This window comes from Trachypithecus francoisi, unplaced genomic scaffold, assembly GCF_009764315.1.
Source record: "Trachypithecus francoisi isolate TF-2019V2 unplaced genomic scaffold, Tfra_2.0 Lachesis_group6, whole genome shotgun sequence".
Taxonomy (NCBI): Eukaryota; Metazoa; Chordata; class Mammalia; order Primates; family Cercopithecidae; genus Trachypithecus; species Trachypithecus francoisi.
In genome coordinates this window covers 98974773-98999923 of record NW_022681471.1, presented here as the reverse complement: position 1 = coordinate 98999923, position 25151 = coordinate 98974773, and the positions used below count along the sequence as shown (strand labels likewise).

Sequence of the window (25151 nt, the reverse complement as noted above, 5' to 3'; positions counted from 1 at the left end):
TTATTTTATGCCATGTTAGCCCCACTAGGTGTGAACTGGATCCCATCCTCTATTGCTTATTCAAGGCGTTGGTCTTGCAATTGTCTCTTCTCTCTCCTGCTTCTTCCATTTTTCTCTCTCCACTGGATCATTTCCATCAGCATAAAAACATGCTATAATACTTGCCATTAAAAAATACTTTAGAAACCTCCCTGGTGCACACATCTCTCTAGGGACCATCCATTCTCCTCCCCATCTTTATAGTAAAACTGCTTTTGTCTACACCTGCAGTCTCTACTTCCTCTCCTCCCATGACCATTGAACCCCCTCCAATCAGGTGTCAGGAAATGAGAACCATTTCTCCAGCCCCTTGTTGATCTGCAGTAAAAATTTCACAGTGTCAGGCTGCTTCCCTTTCTCCAGTGTTCTTCCGAGTAGATCATCCTGATTTCAGGAGACTCTTTCTGAGTGGAGAATCCGCAGGCTCTAACATCTACTTGGTTTGTGGGGCGGTTGACCCAGGCACTTCTTTTCTCAAGACCCTTATAATAGGGCACCCAGAGTGTGTACTGATGATGGACTTGATGGAGACCCACTTAGCTTCACCAAGTTCACTCATTCTGAGTCCCCATCTTACCCTGGACATTCCTGTGCTCTGGTATCTGAAACCTCACTCTCCACTCCAGCAATGCAAAAAAAAAAAAAAGAGTCCTGCTGAAGTTTCTCTGCTCTGAGGTCTCTTCTTTGTTCTCAGTTCTAAGACCTGGGCACCACCCTGAGCCCACAAACAAACACTTGTTCAGACAGCACCTGGCACAAGTTTTACACAGGCTGCCTTCACTTCTCTTTTAAAAAACACGAGGGCTCTCTTTTGGGGATTGTGTTCCCAGCTGCAGGAACTGGAAAGACAAGTATATAAGAAATGGCAAATCAATTAATTTAATAGATACTTGTTAATTAATGCTCTGTGTTAAGTGTATGTTTGTATCAGTGATCAAAAGAAGCAAATTCGTGTCCATATGGATCTTACACTCTAATGTTACTTATCATCTGTCTATCAGTCATGTATCTTATTTGCCTGTTATCTATATATCCACAGAAGCCTATATTATAATTTTCTCAAAAAAAAAAAAATCTCAAGCTAAGGGAAGGAAAACATGTCCTATGGCCAGGCCCCTTCCCTTACACCTCAAACCAGCCATCACATCTGTATACCTATTATCACCCCTCTGTAGAAATGGCCTATTCATTGATGGGCACAAATGGGTCATGATTGCCAGTTCTATATCTTCTTGCATGTGATACTCAACAGGCATCTTACCATTAGTTTCACATCACCATTAAGGAATTTCTGGTTCAGAGACATTAAGCAGCTTTCATGAGGTTTATCAGCTATTTAGTGGTTGAGCTGGAACTTGAAGTTCAGACTTCTACACTCAGATTGGACAGTGTTATAGGCCATAGTGGTCATAAAGATTCTTACCAGGTACCTAGAAAAAAATAATATAAGTGTGCAAGGTTTGTTTCTGTAGCTATGTTGCTTGCATAGAGGTATTTTGTTAGCCTTGTGGCGGCCACAGGGAGTATTACAGTCCTCATCTGTCTGTGTTCATTCATCTTGAACTCAAGTTGTGCCTGAGTAATCATGACCTTACCCAATTTACATTTATCCCTAGTAGAAGGAGACAAGATTCACAATAATGTTCTTTAGTTCTTTATTAAGTAATCACCCATACTACATATTTCCAATTTATAATCACACATATAATAACATAGTTTTGTTATTCAAGAGTGAGACTGTGATAGTATTTACTGAGAGACTCTTGACAATTGTTATTCTAAGCAGCGCACAGATTATATAGCTCATACTTCGTTTTTAATCATGCTGGGCTCAGATATGAAATTATGAGGTACATATAATGTGTATTATCAATATGTGGCCCCTACATAAGTCTGTTCTTCAATAGATAAGTATCTTTACTCTTCACAAACTCTCAACACTTGATAAAGAAACAGTAAGTGGAAACATGTAACCTCTAGGGGGAGCTCAAGGCTTCTCTCTCCTCCCTCTCTGCTCTGGGGAGGATGAGGACTGGTAGAAATGGATCAAGGTCAAGGATATTATTGGGCCCAGGTGTGGGTAGGTGATCACTGACTGTGCCTAGCTAGGAGGTTAAAGGGTTTTGCATGTGCATAATGGTTTTCGTTTTGTTTTGTTTTGTTTTTTACCTTCCCTTGGAAAGCAACCTTTTGAGAATTCTTCCCTGTGGCTGGTGTCATAAGAGTGGCCCTTCCCTGGCAGGAACTGGATGGGGAAGAGAAAAAAATGATGCATGGACATACTTCAGCCTAGGCCTCAGGCCAGAGGAGCAATGGAATCCTGTGGCTTGCCATGACTCGTCCTTGCTCACTAGATCCAGGGGTTCCTCACAGGGGTGCATGGGGGATTGAGGTCAAAGTCACATGTCATTAAGCAGAGGAACTTGCCTGGGAAGTCTCTCTGTTGAGCTTTTAGGGGAGCCTAGTAGGGCTGTCAGTGGCCACAGTGGATTAATGTGTGTGGACTTGAGGATCAGGAGGCCTGACACGTCCCCTCATTAGTGATACGAGTAACATAAACAAGCACAGTAATCCAATTTATGGTATAGAAAATGTGTCCTAAGAAAATATGTATGCTATAAACATAAATACAATACTATATGTTTATGCAAATGAGTTATAAAATATAATATATTAAGGAAAGTTTCAAGTAAAGCATTACCAAACAAAACTAACTGTGGTTTATTCAACAGAATGAATGCACATGGCATAGAATCATGTCGAGGGTCGAGAGCCTTGGCCTGGAGCTTCAAGGGCTGAGGCTCATGATGTCTCATTGAATGGACTCTGCCAGTTCAGTGGATCTTCTGAAAAGAAGTTCATTTAGTGGGAGGAATAGCCTCCCCAGAGAAAAGGAACAGAAATCCTTTAGCTTCTCTGGGCTCCTGTCTTAGTTTGAATTCCCTCAAAACAGATGCTGAGATGAAGACTGGGTATAGGTCATTTATTTGCAAGGTGGTCTCAAGAATTGCAAGTAAGGGAACAAGGAGAGTGATAGAGGGGAGGAAAGGTAGTAAATGTGTGTTAATGAGCTGGTTATGCTGAAGGCAATTAACATTCAATGCTGTGTGGAGCCAGGTGAAACACATGTGGATCACACCTCTGAATCAGCCCCCTGGAGGATGGGAAGGCTGGGGCATTTGCGCACCAACTCTTATTCCCCACTCATTCAAAATTTCCCCTTGGACATCAGTTTACCCACATTTCTGGGTTGTGCTCATGATTCTGGAGAGTGACGTCAGAAGTGAAGGGCAAACTCTTGAAGTGGGAAGCTGTCTGCATGCCAAAGGTTGTCTGAGACTTCTAGGAAATCAAGTGTGCTGAGGGAACATAGGAAAGGGTATCAACAACATTCTCATATCAAAATTGAGACTGGTCTCGATGACCTCCAAGGCTGCTCCCAGCTTTTATGTGCAAGAATTCTCTGCTGTATGGAGTTGCCTGCACCATGGGTTTTCTATCCTTGGTGGTGGTGAGAGCCCTTCTCTAAAAGTAAGTAAGCAGATGCTTGATGACCACATGGAAGGAATGTTGTAGCATCCAATACGTGATTGAAATAAACTTTCAACACACTCAACACACTGTCTTAGATTGCGTTCCTAGAAAACAGACCTGTGATGAAGATTCAGGTTTGAGTGATTTAGTGATGAAATGCTTCCCAAGGAGGACAGTACGGAAGTGTGAGAAGCAGGATAGAGAAGGGAAGGAAGCCAAAAAAGGGTTTCATGTCAAGGAAAGTCCCATCCTCAGCCTGATCCTACAGGGAAGCTCTGGTATGTAAATCACCTCATATTCTGTGGTGAGCCCAGGCAAAGGAGAGGGTTTTCGTTCTCCCTTACCCTTCAGTCATTAACTAAGGGTCCCCTGAGTACAATGACCCCAACCCCTCATGCAAACTGTATGGAATCTTTTCAAACTGAAGTAGATTTGGGACTAAAGACAGTAGAAATATTTCCGAAATGAAGGGATAAATCTAGCCATGCAGAGATGCAGCACAATGCTATCATAAAAAATCCACTTTTGTCCATGCCACAGCCCTGAACCTCCCATGCACCAGATCAGAGACCCTGATAAATCTGGGCTGCTAGAAATGCCAACCAGCTCATATGTTTTCAGTGAGCAATGACAGGGAGCCAAATTGCTTTATTCCGATTAAGGAAGGGCCTCTGACTGTAAAATATACTGTGTGAAAAAAAAATACTGAGTTTTAGTTCACTGACACATCAATTTAAGAGAGTTATGGCTCTCACATGGAGGCCAAGCAGGTATCTCTCCACATGTATGTGCAATAAAAATTAATTGTGGCCTTTTATACAGGGCACTGTTCTCACTTGTGGGATCAGAGGGTGACCTGAGTGTCACTTTTAGTGGCAAGCCACAACACTGCAGGTGCTGGTTCTTTTCTGAAAAAAACCCAGAGGGAAACCAACAGCAAAAGCCATGAACGAGCTCCATGTTTAACTTTTTGATTCTACAAAGAGATATGCAGTCATGTTATGTTTGTATTTTTCCAAGAGTATGTACATATATATGTATGTTTTATGGGTACAATGTATGTGCATCAATCAGGATCCAGACAGGAAAAGAGAAACTTCTCCAAGTCTTTCAAGTTAATTCAGGGAATTGGTTACACACAATTGGAAGAGAGAAAAAGTCAAACAGAGAATGATGAGGCAATCCAGAGATTAACAACAGTGGGAAGCTGCTACCACCTTAAAGTCTCAAGGGATGCAGGGATGGCTTTATGGGATTTAAAGCCCATTTATGGCTGGAGCCATCCAGGGTGAGCTTAAACCGTGGTGAGAGCTCCCCAGAGAGCCGTGGCCACAGAAAGAGAGGTTGTCTTGTGGGAGCTGGGATGTCTTTGCTGCCAGAGATGCCATAGGAAACTGAGAGTGAGGGAAGTGAAATGTTCTGACTTTTCTCTTCCTCCTGCTCGCCAATCTTCCACCAGTGCCTCTCATTGGCCAAACTAAGCTGGAAACCGAAGGGCAAGGGAGTCTGGGATATGTAATTATCTGCCATAAAAGGCATAGCAGGGATGGATCTAAGAGCAGAGGGACAGTTGACAGACATGGTATATAGGTAAATATCTCTCTGTTGGTTTGTGTCCTAATTTGACAAGTCTGTAAGACTCAGTGCAAGGGTATTAATAGGTAATGCTTCTGGGAGGTAATTAGGTCATGAAGGTGGAGCCCTCATAAATAGGATTAGTGCCCTATTTACAAGAAAGAGACCAGAAAGGTATCTCATTCTTTTTCCATCAAGTGAGAATACAAGGAGAAGTCGGCTGGCTGTCTTCAGCTTAGATGCAGGGCTTCCCCATAACAAGACCATGCCAGCACCCAGATCTTGAACTTCCAAGCCTCCAGAACTGTGATAAATAAATTTCTGTTGCTTACAAGCCACCTAGTCTATGGCACTTTGTTATAGCAGCCCTAACTAAGACCATATCTTACTATTAGTAGTGGTATGGCATTACTCTAAGTTCTGTGTGCCTTTGTATTTACTTCCTTGAACTAGCTCTTCCCTTGGAGGAAGGAGAGAATGTGAGATGAAAGAGAGGGGTACCAGCTCACTTCAAGACAGTCTGGAAGGGATCTCAGAGTCTCCTTTTTCTAGTCTCCTGATCTGAATTCAATCACTGGCATCCCCTCATGCTCTGGTACTGGAGCAAATGGAGGCTCTTCCAATGGAGGTATTTCTGGGGATGCAGGGCTGATCAGGGACAGAAGAAATTCTTGGGATCCTTAGTTCCAGTGAGGGGAAGTGGTCCATCAGCAGTTCCTGCACTGCCCTGTCACCCATACCCCAGCCCTGTCTCCCACACAATGGATAGAACACATGACAGCCAGCTTGCAACAACTGATGTGGGCAGTGGCCTAGGTGGTAATTTAAGGACACCTATTATTCTCTTTCTAAAAGTATCTCCCCTGTGTTGAAGTCTGTTCTACTGATATAAAAACGACCTTGCATGGGTGAGGGGTGAAATATTAATCTGGTGTAAGACACTAACACTGCAGAATAAAATAGTGGCCCAGACTTCTTCGTTCTGTGACAAGTAGCTGAGAGCAAGAGGTTTAGAAGATTCAGGGGCAAGAAAGTCATTTTGGAACAGATGTTACTGGCCTGCAAGGCAGGGGCAGGTGGGAGAAACTTCAATAAGGACACAGGAAATGAGAAAGAAGGTTTCCATAGTAGGAGACATGAATAAAGGAGAGGGTGATAGGAGGGAATGAAGCCAAAAAAAGGTCTTCTTTCTCCAGGAGTAGCCTTGATGCCCTCAGCTCATGATCAATTGCTTCTTTAATGAAAAGAACAAACACCTAGTGCTCTCTGTGTGCCAGCATTGATCCAAGCGCATTTTGTCTTCAAAGCAATCTTTAAGGAAGTTAGTACTATTATTACCCCCCTCAAAGGGTGTTGCGGAACACCACTGCTTGCCCAAGATCATATAGCTGAGAGTGGCAGAGCTGGAATTTGAACCCAGAATGTCTGGCTCTGGAGACTGCTTTCTTAACCACTAAATTATATTCCTCCTCAAGTTAATGCAATTGAACACTAAAAAACGTTTTGAGGGGAACTTTGTATGAAGCACCATGGAAGTTGGAAAGATGGATGAGAGATACCATTTTTACTCTTCCTCAAGGAATTTCTCCTATAATGAAGATCAGCCGGGCAGGGCTGTGAGGGGCTTTGGGAAAGCAATTCTAGGCAGTCAAGGCAGGCAGGTAGCATCTATGAAACTCATTCCCAGAAAGAGGGGCTGCAGGCATCTGGCTCTACTTGGGGACTAGACTCCTGCCCTAGATAAGCAAAAACAAGGAAGACCCAAGAGGCCTTGTGGGTATGAAGGTGAGAACCTAGCAGTAGGATGAGTTATTGACATTGGAATTCAGAGCAAGACTAAAGCTGTAGCACACTGCGTCAATTAGGAATGATTTTTAAGCTGCGTCTAACAGCAAACCTAATATTGACTTGATTTTTTTTTTCATTTATTCCTTGCCTCCCTGAATCCCTCCAGATGGGCCCATCAAGCTTGCCATCTACACATTCAGCACAGTCCTAGGTCCCAGAACAGTCTATTGAGGTAAGAAATTTTCAATCACCCTTGGCTTCTATCCCTCAATCTGATGTGTCTTAATATGAAGCCAATTCCCCCACACTCTTTAAGCTCACCAAGAAGTTAGGAATCTCCTGGCACTGACCTCTAGGCTTCAGAACAGAGTGTCTGTTGGTAGCTTATCTCCCCTCCCCTGCAGTTCATCTTCAAGAGTTCCCAAACCCCAGCCCCAGTTAGTGTGATTATATGGGTCAAACACTCTTAGTGTCTGCCTAGTACCCATACACCCTTCTTCCTTGCTAACAGAAATTCAATTTTGTTTGGGAGCATTATGTCATTCCCGGCATCAGACCGTGATTTGTCTAAGCCAATTATGACAATTTTCTTCTCCATTTTCCCAGCCTCCTGGGATGCTAGGGATGTCATGTGACCCAATTCATTCGGCCAATAAGACGTAAGGGGAAGAAATAGGCCTATAAGAAATAGGCAAGATTTCATGGCTCTCCTTGCACTTTCACCTTGTCTGAATTTAGACTTGATGTTTATGGTTTTACCTCCTAGTTAATAGCTTCAGATCTAAGTATTTAGACTTGAAGAAAACTGAGCTATCATCTTTCCTCCCAAACTGCTCCTTCAAAAAGTTGATAGTCCTGTGATTTTACCTACATACATCAGTAACCCAGGCAAAGCTGAGAGCCATTCTGCACTGCCCCACACCCTGTAAATCACCAAGTCTTATTCATTTGGCTTCTAGACTATCTCTTGAATCAGCTTCTTCTCCGTCACCACTGTCACTTCCTTAGTTCAGACATTCATTCTACCTTACCTTGATTGCTTTGATGGCCTTAATTGCTGGAACTGCTATCTGCCTCCCCTCTAAACTCTCAAATCAGTCCTCCAAAAGTGAGCTTGAGTTTCATTTCTAAAATACAAATCTGATCAGGTTATTTCTCTGCATAAAATTATTCAGTTGTTCCCCAGGCTTTAGCTTAGGTCCCTAAAGATCTAACTTTAAACAGACCCCCAAAGGCATCTCTTACCATTCAAGTGTCTCAAATGCAAAGTATCCTTGGAATCATCTCTGCTGTCTCTCATGCTGTTCCTTTTACCTGGATTTGTCATTCCCTCTAATTCCTCTTTGATAAATCCTATTAGACTTTTTAACACTGGTCAATTTGCCATTCCTTCCTTTCTCAAGAAGCCTTCTCAGCTCTCCTTTTCTGTCTACTTTAGATGTCCTCTTTTCTGTTCTACATCTACAATATCACTTTACACATGGATCTGTAATTTCCAGCTACTTTTTAAGAGCTAATGCTCATTTAGATTTACTCATCTATTTACCAAGCTCATCACTCATCATTGCTTTTCACCTCCTACAGCTTCCTTCTGGGTTGAATTTCTGGGTTTCATTTCTGAAGTAATACTTTAGTAATTCTTCCAGTTTAGATCATAAGTGTATGTTCTTTCAGACTTTGTTTTAAAATGTCAACATTTGTTTTGCCCTCACTTTATTTCCACTTTTTGTTATGAAAAATTTTAAATATACAGAAAAGTAGGAAATAATATAGCAAACATGCATATTCTCCATATGGATTTAACAATTGTCACATATGCCATATTACTCCATCTATTACAGGCATCCTCACATTTTCCCTGGTGCAGAATACTTTTATTTTGCCCCTATCACTTTCTCCATTCTGCTTTTTCTTGGGAAACTGACCTCTCTGGACTGCATCCTCACACTCCTTTACCTCTTGCTCTTAGTTGGGTTTGGCCAATGGGAGGACTAGACAGAAGATCAGAAGGTGGGCCAAGAGTGAGCAGTGGTTGTGTGTTCCCACTAGAGTCCACAGCTTCTGTCAGTAAATTGTCTAGCACTATAACCATGGCTCTTTTTTAGGTCCCAGTAACTGCTCCCTCCTGTCTCTTAAGACCTGTGATTGGGAACCCCTATAGCTCTGGGGTGCTTCAACATACTTTGTTAGTTTCCTACCTCATGACTATACTGTATAGATAGTCTTTGTATTTAATCTTTCTCTATTATTCCACTTGATCTACACTTCTAAGTGTGGATATCCTAAAAAATAAGCATCTCTTAAAAAAAAAAAAAAACTTTTCTCAAGATTCAGGAGAAAGTCGAAACCCAATCCAAGGAATCTAAGGAATACAGTGAAATCATACAGGAGCTGAAAGATGAAATGGCCATTTTAAGAAAGAACCAAATTAATATCATACAATTGAAAAACTCACTTCAATAATTTTATAATACAATTGCAGGTATTAAAAGCAGAATAGGCCAAGCTGAGGAAAGAATCTCAGAGCTTGAAGACCAGTTCTCTGAACTAACTCCATCAGCCAAAAATAAAAACAATAAAAAAAAGAACAGAACCTCCGCAAAATGTGGGATTATGTAAAGAAACCAAATTCACAACTCATTGGCATCCTTGAAAGAAAATGAGAGAGGACAAGCAACTTGGATAACATATTTAAGGAGATCATCCATGAAAACTTCTCCAACCTTGCTAGAGAGGCCAACATTCAAATTTAGGAAATGCAGAGAACCAGAACCGCTGCGAGATATTATACAAGATGACCATCTCCAAGACACATAGTCATCAGATTCTCAAAAGAAAAAGTGCTAAAGGCAACTAGAGAGAGGGGGCAGGTCATCTACAAAGGGAATCCCATCAGGCTAATAGCAGATCTTTCAGTAGAAACCTTGTAAGCCAGAAGAGATTGGGGTCCTATGTTCAGCATTCTTAAAGAAAAGAAACTACAATGAAAAATTTCATATCCAGCCAAACTAAGCTTCATAAGAGAAGGAGAAATAAGACATTTCTCAGACCAGAAAATTCCAAGGTAATTCATTACCACCAGACCTGCCTTACAAGAAGTCCTTAAGAAAGTGCTAAATATGGAAATGAAAGGCCATTACTGGCTACCACGAAAACACACTTAAGTGTGTAAATCATCGACACTATAAAAGAACTACACAATTAAGTCTGCATAATAACCAGATAACAACATGATGACAGGATCAAATCCACACACATATCAATACAAACTTTCAATGTAAACAGGCAAAATGCCCCAATTAAAAGGCACAGAATGGTCAAATTGGATTAGGAAGGAAGACCCAACTGTATCTTGTCTTCAAGAGAACCATCTCACATGCAATGTCACCTATAATCTCAAAGTAAAGGGATGAAGAAAAAGCTACCAAGCAAAGAGATAACAGAAAAAAAATCAGGGTTTGCTATTCTAATTTCAGACTAACCAGACTTTAAACCAGCAATGATCAAAAAGACAAAGAAGAGCATTACATAATGGTAAAGGGTTCGATTCAACAAGAAGACCTAACTATTCTAAATATATATGCACTCACCACAGGAGCACGCAGATTCATAAAACAAATTCTTAGAGACTTGCAAAGGGACTTAGATAAGCACACAATAATAGTGGTAGATTTCAACACCCCACTGACAGTGTTAGACAAATCATTGAGGCAGAATACTAGCAAAGATATTCAGGAACTGAACTCGACACTTGACCAAATGGACCTAACAGATATCTACAGAACTCTGCATCCAGAAATAAGAGAATATTCATTCTTCTCATCTGCGTATGGCACATACTGTAAAGTTGACCACATGCTAATCATAAAAGAATTATCAGCAAATTAAAAAAAAAACAAAATCCTACCAACCACTCTCTTGGACCACAGCATAATAAAATAGAAATCAATACTAAGGAGATCATACAAACCATACAATTACATGGAAATTTAAACACCTGCTCCAGAATGATTTTGGGGTAAACAATGAATGTTATTCAATGTATTATTAGAAGTCTTCATCAGGGCAATGAGGCAAAAGGAAGAAATAAAGTGCATCCAAATAGGAAAAGAGAAAGTCAAACTATCTCTGTTTGAAGACAATATGATTCTACACCTAGAAAACCCCACAGTCTCTGCCCAAAAGATCCTATATCTGATAAATAATTTCAGCAAAGTTGCAGGATACAAAATCAATGTTACAAAAATCAGTAGCATTTCTTCTTTTTTCTTTCTTTTTTTAAATTATACTTTAAGTTCTGGGATACATGTGCAGAACGTGCAGGTTTGTTACATAGGTATACACATGCTATGGTGGTTTGCTGCACCTATCAACCCGTCATCAACATTAGGTATTTCTCCTAATGCTATCCCTCCCCTCATCCCCCACCACCTGACAGGCCCTGGTGTGTGATGTTCCCCTCCCTGTGTCCATGTGTTCTCATTGATCAGCTCTCACTTACGAATGAGAACATGTGGCATTTGGTTTTCTGTTCCTGTGTTAGTTTGCTGAGAATGACGGTTTCCAGCTTCATCCACGTTCCTGCAAAGGACATGAACTCATTCTTTTTTATGGCTGCATAGTATTCCATGTTGTCTATGTGCCATATTTTCTTTATCCAGTCTATCATTGATGGGCATCTGGGTTGGTTGCAAGTCTTTGCTACTCTGAACAGTGCTGCAATAAACATACGTGTGCACGTGTCTTTATAGTAGAATGATTTATAATCCTTTGAGTATATACCCGGTAACAGTATTGCTGGGTCAAATGGTATTTCTGGTTTTAGATCCTTAAGAAATCACCAAACTGTCTTCCACAATGGTTGAACCAATTTTCGCTCCCACCAACAGTGTAAAAGTATTCCTATTTCTCCACATCCTCTCCAGCATCTGTTGTTTCCTGATTTTTTAATGATTGCCATTCTAACTGGTGTGAGATGGTATCTCATTGTGGTTTCGATTTGCATTTCTCTAATGAACTTTTTTCATATTTTTATTGGCCACATAAATGTCTTCTTATGAGAAGTGTCTGTTCAGATCCTTCACCCAGTTTTTGATTTTTTTTTTTTTTTCTTGTAAATTTGTTTAAGTTCTTTGTAGATTCTGGATATTAGCCCTTTGTCAGCTGGATAGATTGAAAAACTTTTCTCCCATTCTGTAGATTGCCTGTTTGCTCTAATGATAGTTTCTTTGCTGTGCAGAAGCTCTTTAGTTTAATTAGATCCCATTTGTCAATTTGGCTTTTGTTGCCATGGCTTTTGGTGTTTTAGTCATGAAGCTTTTGCCCATGCCTATTTCCTGCATGGTATTGCCTAGGTTTTCTTCTAGGGTTTCTATGGTTTTAGGTCTTACGTTTAAGTCTTTAATCCATCTTGAGTTAATTTTTTTATAAGGTGTAAGGAAGGGGTCCAGTTTCAGTTTTCTGCATATGGCTAGCCAGTTTTCCCAATACCGTTTATTAAATAGGAAATCTTTTCCCCTTTGTTTGATTTTGTCAGGTCTGTCAAAGATCAGATGGTTGTAGATGTGTCGCATTATTTCTGAGGCCTCTGTTCTGTTCCATGGTCTATATATCTGTATTGGTACCAGTACCAAGCTGTTTTGGTTACTGTAGCCTTTTAGTGCAGTTTGAAGTCAGGTAGTGTGATGCCTCCAGTTTTGTTCTTTTTGCTTAGGATTGTCTTGGCTACATGGGCTCTTTTTTGGTTCCATATGAAACTTAAAGTAGTTTTTTCTAATGCTGTGAAGAAAGTCAATGGTAGTTTGATGGGGATAGCATTGAATCTATGAATTACTTTGGGTGTATGCCATTTTCACAATATTGATTCTTCCTATCCATGAACATGGAATGTTTTTCCATTTGTTTGGATCCTCTCTTATTTCCTTGAGCAGTGGTTTGTAGTTCTCCTTGAAGAGGTCCTTCACATCCCTTGTGGGTTCTATTCCTAGGTATTTGATTCTCTTTGTAGCTATTGTGAATGGGAATTCACTCATGATTTGGCTCTTTGTTTGTCTATTACTGGTGTAGAGGAATGCTTGTGATTTTTGCACATTGATTTTGTATTCTGAGACTTTGCTAAAGTTGCTTATCAGCTTAAGGAGATTTTGGGCTGAGACAATGGGGCTTTCTAAATATATAATCATGTCATCTGCAAGCAGAGACAATTTGACTTCCTCTCTTCCTACTTGAATACCCTTTATTTATTTCTCTTGCCTGATTGCCCTTGTCAGAACTTCCAATACTATGTTGAATAGGAGTGGTGAGAGAGGGCATTCTTGTCTTGTGCCAGTTTTCAAAGAGAATGCTGCCCAGTTGCGGTGGCTCAAGCCTGTAATCCCAGCACTTTGGGAGGCCAAGAAGGGCGGATCACGAGGTCAGGAGATTGAGACCATCCTGGCTAACACGGTGAAACCCCGTCTCTACTAAAAATACAAAAAATTAGCCTGGCGAGGTGGCGGGTGCCTGTAGTCCCAGCTACTCGGGAGGCTGAGGCAGTAGAATGGCGTGAACCCGGAGGCGGAGCTTGCAGTGAGCTGAGATCTGGCCACTGCACTCCAGCCTGGGTGACAGAGCGAGACTCCATCTCAGAAAAAAAAAAAAAAAAAAAAAAAGGAGAATGCTTCCATCTTTTGCCCATTCGGTATGATATTGGCTGTGGGTTTGTCATAAATAGCTCTTATTATTTTGAGAAATGTTCCATCAATACCTAGTTTATTGAGAGTTTTTGCATGAAGGGGTGTTAAATTTATCAAAGGCCTTTTCTGCATCTATTGAGATAATCATGTGGCTTTTGTCATTGGTTCTGCTTATGTGATGGATTACATTTATTGATTTGTGTATGTTGAACCAGTCTTGCATCCCAGGGATGAAACTGACTTGATCGTGGTGGATAAGCTTTGATGTGCTGCTGGATTCAGTGTGCAGTATTTTATTAAGGATTTTTGCATTGATGTTCATCAGGGATATTGGCCTGACTTTTTTGTTGTTGTTGTGGTTGTTGTTGCTGTTGTGTCTCTGCCAGGTTTTGGCATCAGGATGATGCTGGCCTCATAAAATGAGTTAGGGAGGAGTCCCTCTTTTTCTATTGTTTGGAATAGTTTCAGAAGGAATGGTACCAGCTCCTTTTTGTACCTCTGGTATAATTTGGCTGTGAATCCGTCTGGAAGAACTTGTTATTGGTCTATTCAGGGATTCAACTTCTTCCTGGTTTAGTCTTGGGAGGGTGTATGTGTCCAGGAATGTATGCATTTCTTCTAGATTTTCTAGTTTATTTGCATAGAGGTGTTTAGAGTATTCTCTGATGGTAGCTTTTATTTCTGTAGGATCCGTGGTAATATCCCCTTTATCATTTTTTATTGTGTCTATTTTATTCTTCTCTCTTTTATTCTTTATTAGTCTGGCTAGCCATCTACCTATTTTGTTAATCTTTTTAAAAAATCAGCTCCTGGATTTATTGATATTTTGAAGTGTTTTTTTTTTTTTTTTTTTTTGTCTCTATCTCCTTCAGTTCTGCTCTGATCTTAGTTATTTCCTATTGTCTGCTAGCTTTTGATTTGTTTGCTCTTGCTTCTCTACTCTTTTGACTATGATGCTAGGGTGTTGAATTTAGATCTTTCCTGCCTTCTTCTGGGCATTTAGTTCTATAAATTTCCCTCTAAACACTGCTTTAGCTGTGTCCCAGAGATTCTCATACAATGTGTCTTTGTTCTCACTGGTTTCAAAGAACTTATTTGTTTCTGCTTTAATTTTGTTATTTGCCCAGTAGTCAATCAGAGCAGGTTGTTCAGTTTCCATGTAGTTGTGTGGTTTTGAGTGAGTTTCTTACTTCTGGGTTCTAACTTGATTGCACTGTGGTCTGAGAGACTGTTTGTTATGATTTCCATTCTTTTGCATTTGTCAAGGAGTGTTTTACTTCTAATTATGTGATAATTTTAGAATTAGTGCAATATGGTGCTGAGAAGAATGTATATTCCGTTGATTTGGGGTGGAGAGTTCTATAGATATCTATTAGGTCCACTTGGTGCAGAGCTGAGTTCAAGTCCTGAATATCCTTGTTAATTTTCTGTGTCACTGATCTGTCTAATATTGACAATGGAGTGTTAAAGTCTCCCACTATTATTGTGTGGGGGTCTAAGTCTCCTTGTAGGTCTCTAAGAATTTGCTTTATGAGTCTGGGTGCTCCTGTATTGGGTGCATATATATTTAGGATAGTTAGCTCTTCTTGTTGCATTGATCCCTTTACCATTATGTAATGCCCTTCTTTGTCTCTTTTGATCTTTGTTGGTTTAAAGTCTGTTTTATCAGAGACTAGGATTGCAACCCCTGCTTTTCTTTTGCTTTCCATTTGCTTGGTAAATATTCCTCCATCCCTTTATTTTGAGCCTATGTGTGTCTTTGCACATGAAATGGGTCTCCTGAATACAGCACACCGATGGGTCTTGACTCTTTATCCAGTTTGCCAGTCTGTGTCTTTTAACTGGGGCATTTAGCCTGTTTCCATTTAAGGTTAGTATTGTTATGTGTGAATTTGATTCTGCCATTATGATGCTAGCTGGTTATTTTGCCTGTTAGTTGACGCAGTTTCTTCATAGTGTCAATGGTCTTTACAATTTGGTATGTTTTTGCAGTGGCTGGTACCGGTTTTTCCTTTCCATGTTTAGTGCTTCTTCAGGAGCTCTTGTAAGGCAGGCCTGGTGGTGACAAAATCTCTCAGCATTTGCTTGTCTGTAAAGAATTTTATTTTTCCTTTGCTTATGAGGCTTAGTTTGGTTGGATATGAAATTCTGGGTTGAAAATTATTTTCTTTAAGAATGTTGACTATTGGCCTCCACTCTCTTGTGGCTCATAGGGTTTCTGCAGAGATATCCGCTGTTAGTCTGATGGGCTTCCCTTTGTGAGTAACCCAACCTTTCTCTCTGGCTGCCCTTAACATTTTTTCCTTCGTTTTAATCTTGGTGAATCTGACGATTATGTGTCTTGGGGTTGCTCTTCTCAAGGAGTATCTTTGTGGTGTTCTCTGTATTTCCTGAATTTGAATGTTGGCCTGTCTTACTAGGTTGGGGAAGTTCTCTTGGATAATATCCTGAAGAGTGTTTTCCAACTTGCTTCCATTCTCTCCGTCACTTTCAGTTACACCCATCAAACACAGGTTTGGTCTTTTCATATAGTCCCATATTACTTGGAGGCTTTGTTCATTTCTTTTCATTCTTTCTACTCTAATCTTGTCTTCATGCTTTATTTCATTAAGTTGATCTTCAATCTCTGATATCCTTTCTTCTGTTTGATCAATTTGGCTATTCATACTTGTGTATGCTTCACAAAGTTCATGGCTGTGTTTTTCAGCTCCATCAGGTCATTTATGTTCTTCTCCAAATTGGTTGTTCTAGTTAGCAAGTCCTCTAACCTTCTTTCAAAGTTCTTAGCTTCCTTGCATTGAGTTAGAACATGCTCCTTTAGCTCAGAGGAGTTTGTTATTACCTACCTTCTGAAACCTACTTCTGTCAATTTGTCAAATTCATTCTCCACCCAGTTTTGTTCCCTTGCTGGCTGGGAGTTGTGATCCTTTGTAAGAGGAGAGGCATTCTGATTTTGGCAATTTTCAGCCTTTTTGCACTGGTTTTTCCTCATCTTCATGGATATCCACAAAGACTTTTGGTCTTGGATGTTGGTGACCTTCGGATGGAGTTTCTGTGTGGACGTCCTTTTTGTTGATGTTGATGCTATTCCTTTCTGTTTGTTAGTTTTCCTTCTAACAGTCAGGCCCCTCTGCTGCAGGTCTGCTGGAGTTTGCTGGAGGTCCACTTTAGACCCTGTTTGCCTGGGTATCACCAGCAGAGGCTGCAGAACAGCAAAGATTGCTGCCTGCTCCTTCCTCTGGAAGCCTCGTCCCAGAGGAGCACCCACCAGATGCTAGTCGGCGCTCTCCTGTATGAGGTGTCTATTGACCCCTGCTGGGAGGTGTCTCCCAGTCAGGTGACATGGGGTTCAGGACCCACTTGAGGAGGCAGTCTGTCCCTTAGCAGAGCTCAAGTGCTGTGCTGGGAGATCTGCTGCTCTCTTCAGAACTGGAAGGCAGGAATGTTGAACTCTGCTGAAGCTACACCCATAGCCACCCTTTTCCCCAGGTGCTCTGTCCCAGGGAGATGGGAGTTTTATCTATAAGCCCCTAACTGGGGCTACTGCCTTTCTTTCAGAGATGCCCTGCTCAGAGAGGAGGAATCTACAGAGGCAATCTGGCTACATTGGCTTTCCCAAGATGTGGTGGGCTCCACCCAGTTAGAACATCCCAGTGGCTTTGCTTACACTGTGAGGGGAAAACCGCCTACTCAAGCCTCAGTAATGGCAGATGCCCTTCCCCACACCAAGTTTGAGTGTCCCGGTGGACTTCAGACTGCTGTGCTGGCAGCAAGAATTTTCAGCCAGTGGTTCTTAGCTTGCTGGGCTCTGTGGGAGTGGGATCCGCTGAGCTAGACCACTTGGCTCCCTGGTTTCAGCCCCCTTTCCAGGGAAGTGAATGGTTCTGTCTTGCTGGCTTTCCAGGTGCCACTGGGGTATGAAAAATATCTCCTGCAGCTAGCTCAGTGTCTGCTCAAATGCCCATCCAATTTTGTGCTTGAAACCCAAGGCCCTGGTGGTGTGGGTACCTGAGGGAATCTCCTGGTCTGCGGGTTATGAAGACTGTGGTAAAAGTATATTATCTGGACCAGAGTGCACCATTCCGCATGGCACAGTCCCTCACGGTTTCCCTTGGCTAGGGGAGGGATTTCCCCAACCCCTTGCACTTCCCGGGTGAGGTGATGCCACATCCTGCTTCAGCTAGCCCTCCATGGGCTGCACCCACTGTCTAACCAGTCCCAATGAGCTGAACAGGTGCCTCAGTTGACAACGCAGAAACCACCACCTTCTGTGTTGATCTCACTGGGAGCTGCAGACCAGAGCTGTTCCTATTCAGCCACCTTGCCAGTCACCAAAAATCAGTAGCATTTTTATACACCAATAACATCCAAGCTGAGAGCCAAATGAAGAATGCAATCCTATTCACAATAGCCACAAAAAGAATAAAATACCTAGGGATACAGCTAACCAGGAAGGTGAAGGATCTCTACGATGAGAATTACAAAACTCTGTTGAAAGAAGTCAGTCATGACAGCAACAAATGGCCAAACATTTCATGCTCATGGATAAGAAGAACCAATACTGTTAAAATGTCCATACTGCCCAAAGCAATTTACAGATTCAATGCTATTCCTATCAAACTACCAAAGGCATTCTTCACAGATTTAGAATAAACTATTTTAAAATTCATGTGGAACAAAAAAAAAAAAAAAAAAGGCCTGAATAGCATAGCAATCCCAAGCAAAAAGAACAAAGCTGGAGGCATCACATTACTCAACTTCAAACAATACTACAAGGCTACAGTAACCAAAATAGCATGATACTGATACAAAAACAAACACATAGACCAATGTAATGGAATAGAGTCCAGAAATAAAGCTGTACACCTGCAACCATCAGACCTTAAACAAAGTGGACAAAAGCATGCAATGGGGAAAGGGCTCCCTATTCAATAACAGTGTTAGGATAACTGGCTAGCCATATGCAAAAGATTGAAACTGGACTCCTTCCTTATATCATATACAAAATAAACTCAAGGTGGACTAAAGACTTAAATGTAAAACCCAAAACTATAAAAACCCTGGAAGGTAACCTAGGCAATACCATTCTGTACATAGACCCTGGCAAAGATTTCATGATGAAGACACCAAAAGCAATTAGAATTAAAATGAAATTTGACCAATGGGACTTAATTAAACTAAAGAGCTTCTGCACAGCAAAAGAAACGTCAACAGAGTAAACCACGACCTACAGAATGGGAGAAAACACTTGCAAACTATGCATCTGACAAAGGTTTATATCCAGTATCTATAAGAAACTTAAACAAATAACAAGGGAAAAGCAAAAACTTCATTTAAAAAGTGGACAAAAGACACAAATAGGCACTTTTCAGAAGAAGACATACATGTGGCCAACAAGCATATGAATAAATGCTCAACATCACTAATCATGACAGAAATGCAAATCAAAACCACAACGATATGGCTATCTCACACCATTCAGAGCAGCTATTAAAAGTAAAAAAATAAATAACAGATGTTGGAGAAGTTGCAGAGAAAAGGGAAAATTTATACACTGCTGTTGGGAATGTAAATTATTTCAGCCATTGTGAAAAGCAAATTGGTGATTTCGCAAAGAACTTAGAACTACCATTTGACCCAGCAACCCCATGATTCTGTGTATGTCCAAAGGAATGTAAATTGTTTTGCCATAAAGACACATGCATGGGTATATTCAATGCAGCACTATTCACAAAAGCAAAAACATGGAATCAATCTAAGTGCCCATCAATGGTAGACTGGATAAAAAAAAATGGTACATATGCACCATGGAATACAATGCAGCCTTAAAAAAGAATAGGATTATGTTCTTTACAGCAGCATAGATGGAGCTGAAGGTCATTATCCTAAATGAACTAACACGGAAACGGAAAACCAAATACTGCATGTTTTCACTTATAAATGGGAGTTAAACATTGAGTATACATTGACACAAAGAAGGGAAGAACAGACACAAGGCCCACTTGAGGGTGGAATATGGGAGGAAGGTGAGGATTGAAAAACTACCTATTGGGTACTATGCTTATCTGAGCGACAAAATAATCTGTACACCAAACCCCCATGTCACACAGTTTACCTATATAACAAACCTGCACATGTACCCTTTAACCTAAAATAATAGTTAAAAAAATAAAGTTAAAAGAGTTAACATACACACACACAGAAAGTTTTTGAACATGAACATAATATTATTATCATACAACCAAATAAAATTATGGTTAATTCTGTAATATCATCTTACATCCAGTCTATATTCACATCTCTCCAATTGTTCCAAAAATGGCTTTTATAGCTAATTCATTCAAATTGAAACTCAACCCAAGGATCACATATGGCATTTAGTTGTTATGGCTCTTAAATCCCTTTTAATCCAGAAGAGCCCCCTTATTCCTTTCGTTTTAGGTTAAACGTTTTAACAAGAATACTTCATAGGTGACGCTACCTATTCATATTGCACCATATCAGGAGGCACATGCGGACTCACTATTAGTAAAGCTAAGCTTGATCACTGTCATTCTCACTCTTGAGTGATAGTTGAGATGGGTATAAAATTCTGAATTAATAACTCTTTTTCCCTCTGCTCTTCAGGCATTTTTTCTTCTGGCCTCTACTGATGCTGCTGCAAAATCTACTGCTGTCATTTAATTGTTGCTCCTTGTAAATGCTTTTCCTTTTCTCTTGATCTGTCTTTGAGATTTCCTCTTTGTCTTTGCTATTCACTATGATACATCTAATTGTAGATTAATTTTCATTTACCTCAGGACTCATTGTGCTTTTGAATCTGAGGATTCATATTTTCATTAATTCTGAAAAGTTCTCTGCCATTTTGTATACCTTTTAACCACACCCTTACATTCTCTATTCTGTGTTCCTGGAGACCTATTAGATATTCATTGAAACTTCTCATTATATCTTCCATGTTCTCTCTTTTATTTTCCTGTCACTTCATCTCACTATACATCGTAGGTGCTTTCTTCTGCTCTATGTTGAGGTTCACAAATCCTTTCTTTGGTTCTGTGTCTTATTCTGTTCAACAAATCTATCATATTTTTAATTTCGGTAAATCTTTATTTTTCATTTTCAGAAATTCTATTTGTTTGTTTTTTGAATGTATCTGCTTCGTTTTTATATGTTGTCACATTCTTAATTATGACATACTTCTTTTATTGATTTAATTATTTTAAATTTGTTAACAGTCTTACTCAGTTGTTGTATTGCTTCATGTTCTTACAGTGCTTATTTATTATTTTATTTATGTGTTATTTTGCTAACTCTTCCTCATGTGAATCATGTCCTCATATGACTTGTAATGTTGTTTTTGTTTGTTTGTTTGTTTTGTGAAGTCATCTTCAGCAGTCTTTCTTAGGTGGTTGCATAGGAGGCTTTTTCACCCTGGAGTGTGGCAGTATTGCTATAGAGAAGTTTTGCCTTTGTTTTCTAGGGCCAGCTTTTATGTAATGTTATGCCTTGAGGTATTCCTATATCATACATATAGTGTAAATTTACACTCCAGATGGCTTTGAATTCTTATAAGGGACTTTTTATTTACTACCCAGAGCTCTGGGAAAAGAGAAGAGGATACTTGCCACTATCCTGGACTGATGGCAAAGTTGTCCACTACCCTTTTCATTCTTACAAGGTATCAGTTTTATGCAAATATCTGTTTCAGCTCTCTTATATTATGAGGGCCCAAAACCATATTTTCTGACTTCACATCCACACTCAAACTCTAACCCCTAACTACTAAGGCCTATCTATGTTCTTTCTGATAGAAGTCTGGATGCTGCAGCATCAATTCACGAGTTTATTATTCAAACTTCACTTTTAATTTGAGCCTGGCACTTCAGGAGTTCATTTCTTTCATTTCCAGCCTGTATTATTTTTGTATTATTATATTACTGTAATTCCCTGAACTTTCTAGGCATTACTGTTATTGTCTGTCTGATTTGTTGTCTTCCTGTCTAGGCTGTAAGCACTTTGAAGGCATCATCTATGACAGATTCAACCCCATATTCCCCAAGTTTCACAAAATTCCTGGCAGATAATGGGTATTCAATAAATGTATTTTTAATATCTGAATGAATAAATTCAATAGTAATTGTGAAATTTAATGTATTCCTAGGTATGAATCTACAATTAATATTCCTTTTTGTGAAAGTTTATCATTATTACACTTCGACTCATTGCATTGTAGAGTCTGGATATTGGCTTCATATGTTTGTATCTGTTCTTTCTATGTTTTAAAAGAAAGCTTTTTTTATATTTTAGAAGAAAACATTTATTATTTACATTACCTTGCTTTCTCTTATATGTTTTCTTACTATTTGTTAGTATACTACAATATAACAGTTAATTCCAGTTAGTCTAAAAAGTAAATAATAATAAAACTTCTCTCTGTAAGGGGGAAAAAAACCCACCGCAGCTAGCTCCAAAAAGAAGGAGGTTCACTTGTCAATGCACAGATCTCACAAAATCTCAAGAGCAGGAAATGGAGACCAGCAAGTCTGCTAAAACTGGAACTAGGAATGAAAATTCAGGAACTGAGGGACTCACTCTATCTGAGGGCCATATGATATCTTTCATCCAGGACTCTCTCCATGAGCCTTCTTCAGGCTCCCTCTCGATGGGAGGGAGCCTTCACTTACCCAATATGCCTACTCTATCACAGCCAACGAGTCCTGAATCTATAAGCCCTTGCAAGTTTCAGTATCAACTACAGATGGGAACAAGACTTCTCCTTTTGCTTCAAGTTTTGTAGAGTCACAGTTTAATTGGCTCAACATAGCTTATGGAAGACCTACTGACCCTGCTCTACCACCATAAGTCAGGTGACCATTTTTGGTCTAGTCAACTCTGGGGCAGGAAGTGTGTTGGGTTCTCTGGCCTGCTGCCTACTCAGCAGGGTACAGGCATAGGGAGAGCCTGTCTAGTGTGATTTTCCAGAACATTTATGCTGTCTGAAACAAGTTGGGGTATGCACACAGAAGCTAGAGGGGTTAATATGGGTTTACAGAATAAATGAATGATTGAATGAATGAAGGTGCATATGGGGGTGATTCAGCAAGAATCCCTAAAGGAAAATCATAGCCCTGTTCCCAAGCAGCATCAACAAGGCATGACTTCATTTGAATTAAAACATCAACTTAACCTCATCCACTCCTGGGACCCTAAGCACATCCACCCCAAAACTTCCAAGCACTTGTTCTTGTAAAAGGTAGAATGAGACATAAGCCATAGAATCAGAGACTATTTAACAGAGGATAGTACCCTAGAGGCTATTATGAGGCTTATTTCCTTTTGCTTCATATCTTTGTTATTTGTGTAAATGTCTGTCTCCCCCAATAAATGTTAGACTCCTTGAATGCCAGAAATGTGTCCCACATGACATCTATGTCCTAAAGCACCAAATACCTTGTCTTGCTCATATATTTGCCTGGCTTCAAATCCTAGTCTAGCAATACTGGTAATACTGGTTGTGTAACTTTAGCCACTCCATCTCAATTTCCTCATCTGTAGATAATGGATAATAATAGTACTACCTCATAAGATTGTCATGAGGATTAAATAGCTAATACGTGGCAAATAATTTAGAACAGTTCATGGCACAATTGTAATCTTGTAATCAACGTCAGCCACTGCTAATAGGTGTTGTTTTTAGACTGAGCTGACTTTCCAAAGACTCCTGAGACATCTTTTGACTGATCTCTGCATTGGTATTGCTGTTTATCTACCTCATTTGGGACAGCTGTGACTGTACAACCTCATGGACCCTACTGGCATCTAGAGGTCACTGTTGAGGACATAAGCTGTGTCCAGTCAAAATTAAATTTCAGGCAAAGTTTTGTCACTGGGTCTTGATCCTAGTACACTGTCTTAGGACCCAGGCCCTTTCTCACCTGAGGATGCACCCTCATGTTGTCTGAAAGCTGTGAAGTCCCCTCTACATAGGCACATGCACACACACACACACACAACCTGGAGCACACGGCCTGCTGCCTGCCCTTGCTCTTGTCACTCTTGCTGAGTCCTGGTCCCCAGGGCCTCTTTTGCCCTGTTCCCTATCACCTCTCCACCCTCCCATTAATAACCTTACATCTCTTGATTCTCCTCTCTCTCTGCCTTCCCAGGTGACAAATAACTCCCTTGGTGGAACTTCCACATGAATAAGAAAGAGGAGAGGACTTTTCTTCCCCCTGCCAAGTTATATGCGTGCATTTTTACAAGAGCTACGGGAAGATAACCTGCCTTTATCTTATTCAAAGGAATGAATCCAATGATGTACATCTGTCTTAGCTTGTTTCTTCTGGAAGCAGAATGTGAGACCTAGACTTGCGTGCAGGGCATTCATTTGAGAGGTGATCCCAGAGAGAGGCAGCACAATGAAGAAGACAAAAAAGGGGGAAAAGCCAATAAAATAGAAGTGTGTTTTAGGGTTCCTTCCACGGAGAATCAGGATTTGACCCTGCTAGGACATCCTGGAAGTATATGGATGCTTCCGTGCTTGTCCACCTGAAAGAAGGAGGCAGGAGCATTTATCCCCGGTTCCTGTCCTGCATTGATTGAAGATTGCCCCTGCAGGTGTTAACTTTGCACTTCTGGGTTTTACTTGTGCACAAGCCAAGAGTGCTATTGCAGCCTAGAATAGAAAATGGAAAGACTAGAGGTCTGTACATGAGGTGGAATGCTGCCAGTTGGAGGTGAGTCTGAGCTCACAAGAAACTGACTGCCTCTAGTTGAGGCTTGCCAGAGGATGCGGCTCTGCACACTAGAGTGTCTGAGACCACATCGCAGGCCAGGTGGAGGATATGTGAGTATAAGCATCAGAGAGGCAGTAGATAGGGCCCATCCTCTTTGTATAAGAGACATCTAGCTGAGAATAGAGAGGAGGGTAGTAATTGTCCCCTTATACCACCACCTCCTTGCCCTTGCTGCCTGTTCTTTTTTGGAGGACAACAGGGGCCCCAGACTGAATCAAACACAGCTCCAACCTGTCTGGAGTCCTGAAGCCTGGCTAAGCATGGCAGCACTAGGGCCTAACAGCCCATCCTACCAAGTTGCAAAGTTTGGCTGGATTCAGAGCTGACACTGTATGACCAGCCTCCCAGATTTCAGGGTTGGCTGTGCTTTTGTGTCCATTTTCACCAAAAGCAACTCATGGCCTGGTCAAAGGAGCAGCAGAACGGTCCTAAAGGGTTCCAACTGAAATGATCATCATTTCTCTTCCTCTGGGGATCTGAGAAACTTCAGGCCAGCCCACCAGACTCAGACAGAAGCCCCCTGATCTCTGGAAGGTCCTGTTTTATCAGTCTGAGAGACCTCAAGCTGGGTGACTGGAAATTGACATGCCTTCTATTTATTTATGAAATTTGTAACTGTGGAAATTAGCCTTAGAAGTTGTAGACCCATTACTATTAGCTTTATCGTCCTCCTAAGACATACCCTGAGGCATCCTCCAGATTGAATCCTATTGTGCTTTGCAATAAACCCATAATTGATAATGCC

The 25151-nt window shown here is 40.7% G+C and overlaps 1 long non-coding RNA gene across 1 annotated transcript in view; it reads left to right on the top strand.

Moving 5' to 3' along the window:
• The window catches only part of LOC117077545, a 69529-nt gene that overhangs the window by 15849 nt on the left and 28529 nt on the right, over positions 1-25151 (top strand). Inside the window, exon 2 of the long non-coding RNA XR_004434797.1 lies at positions 7103-7168. This is a non-coding gene — a long non-coding RNA (uncharacterized LOC117077545). The remainder of the gene's footprint in view (positions 1-7102; positions 7169-25151) is intronic.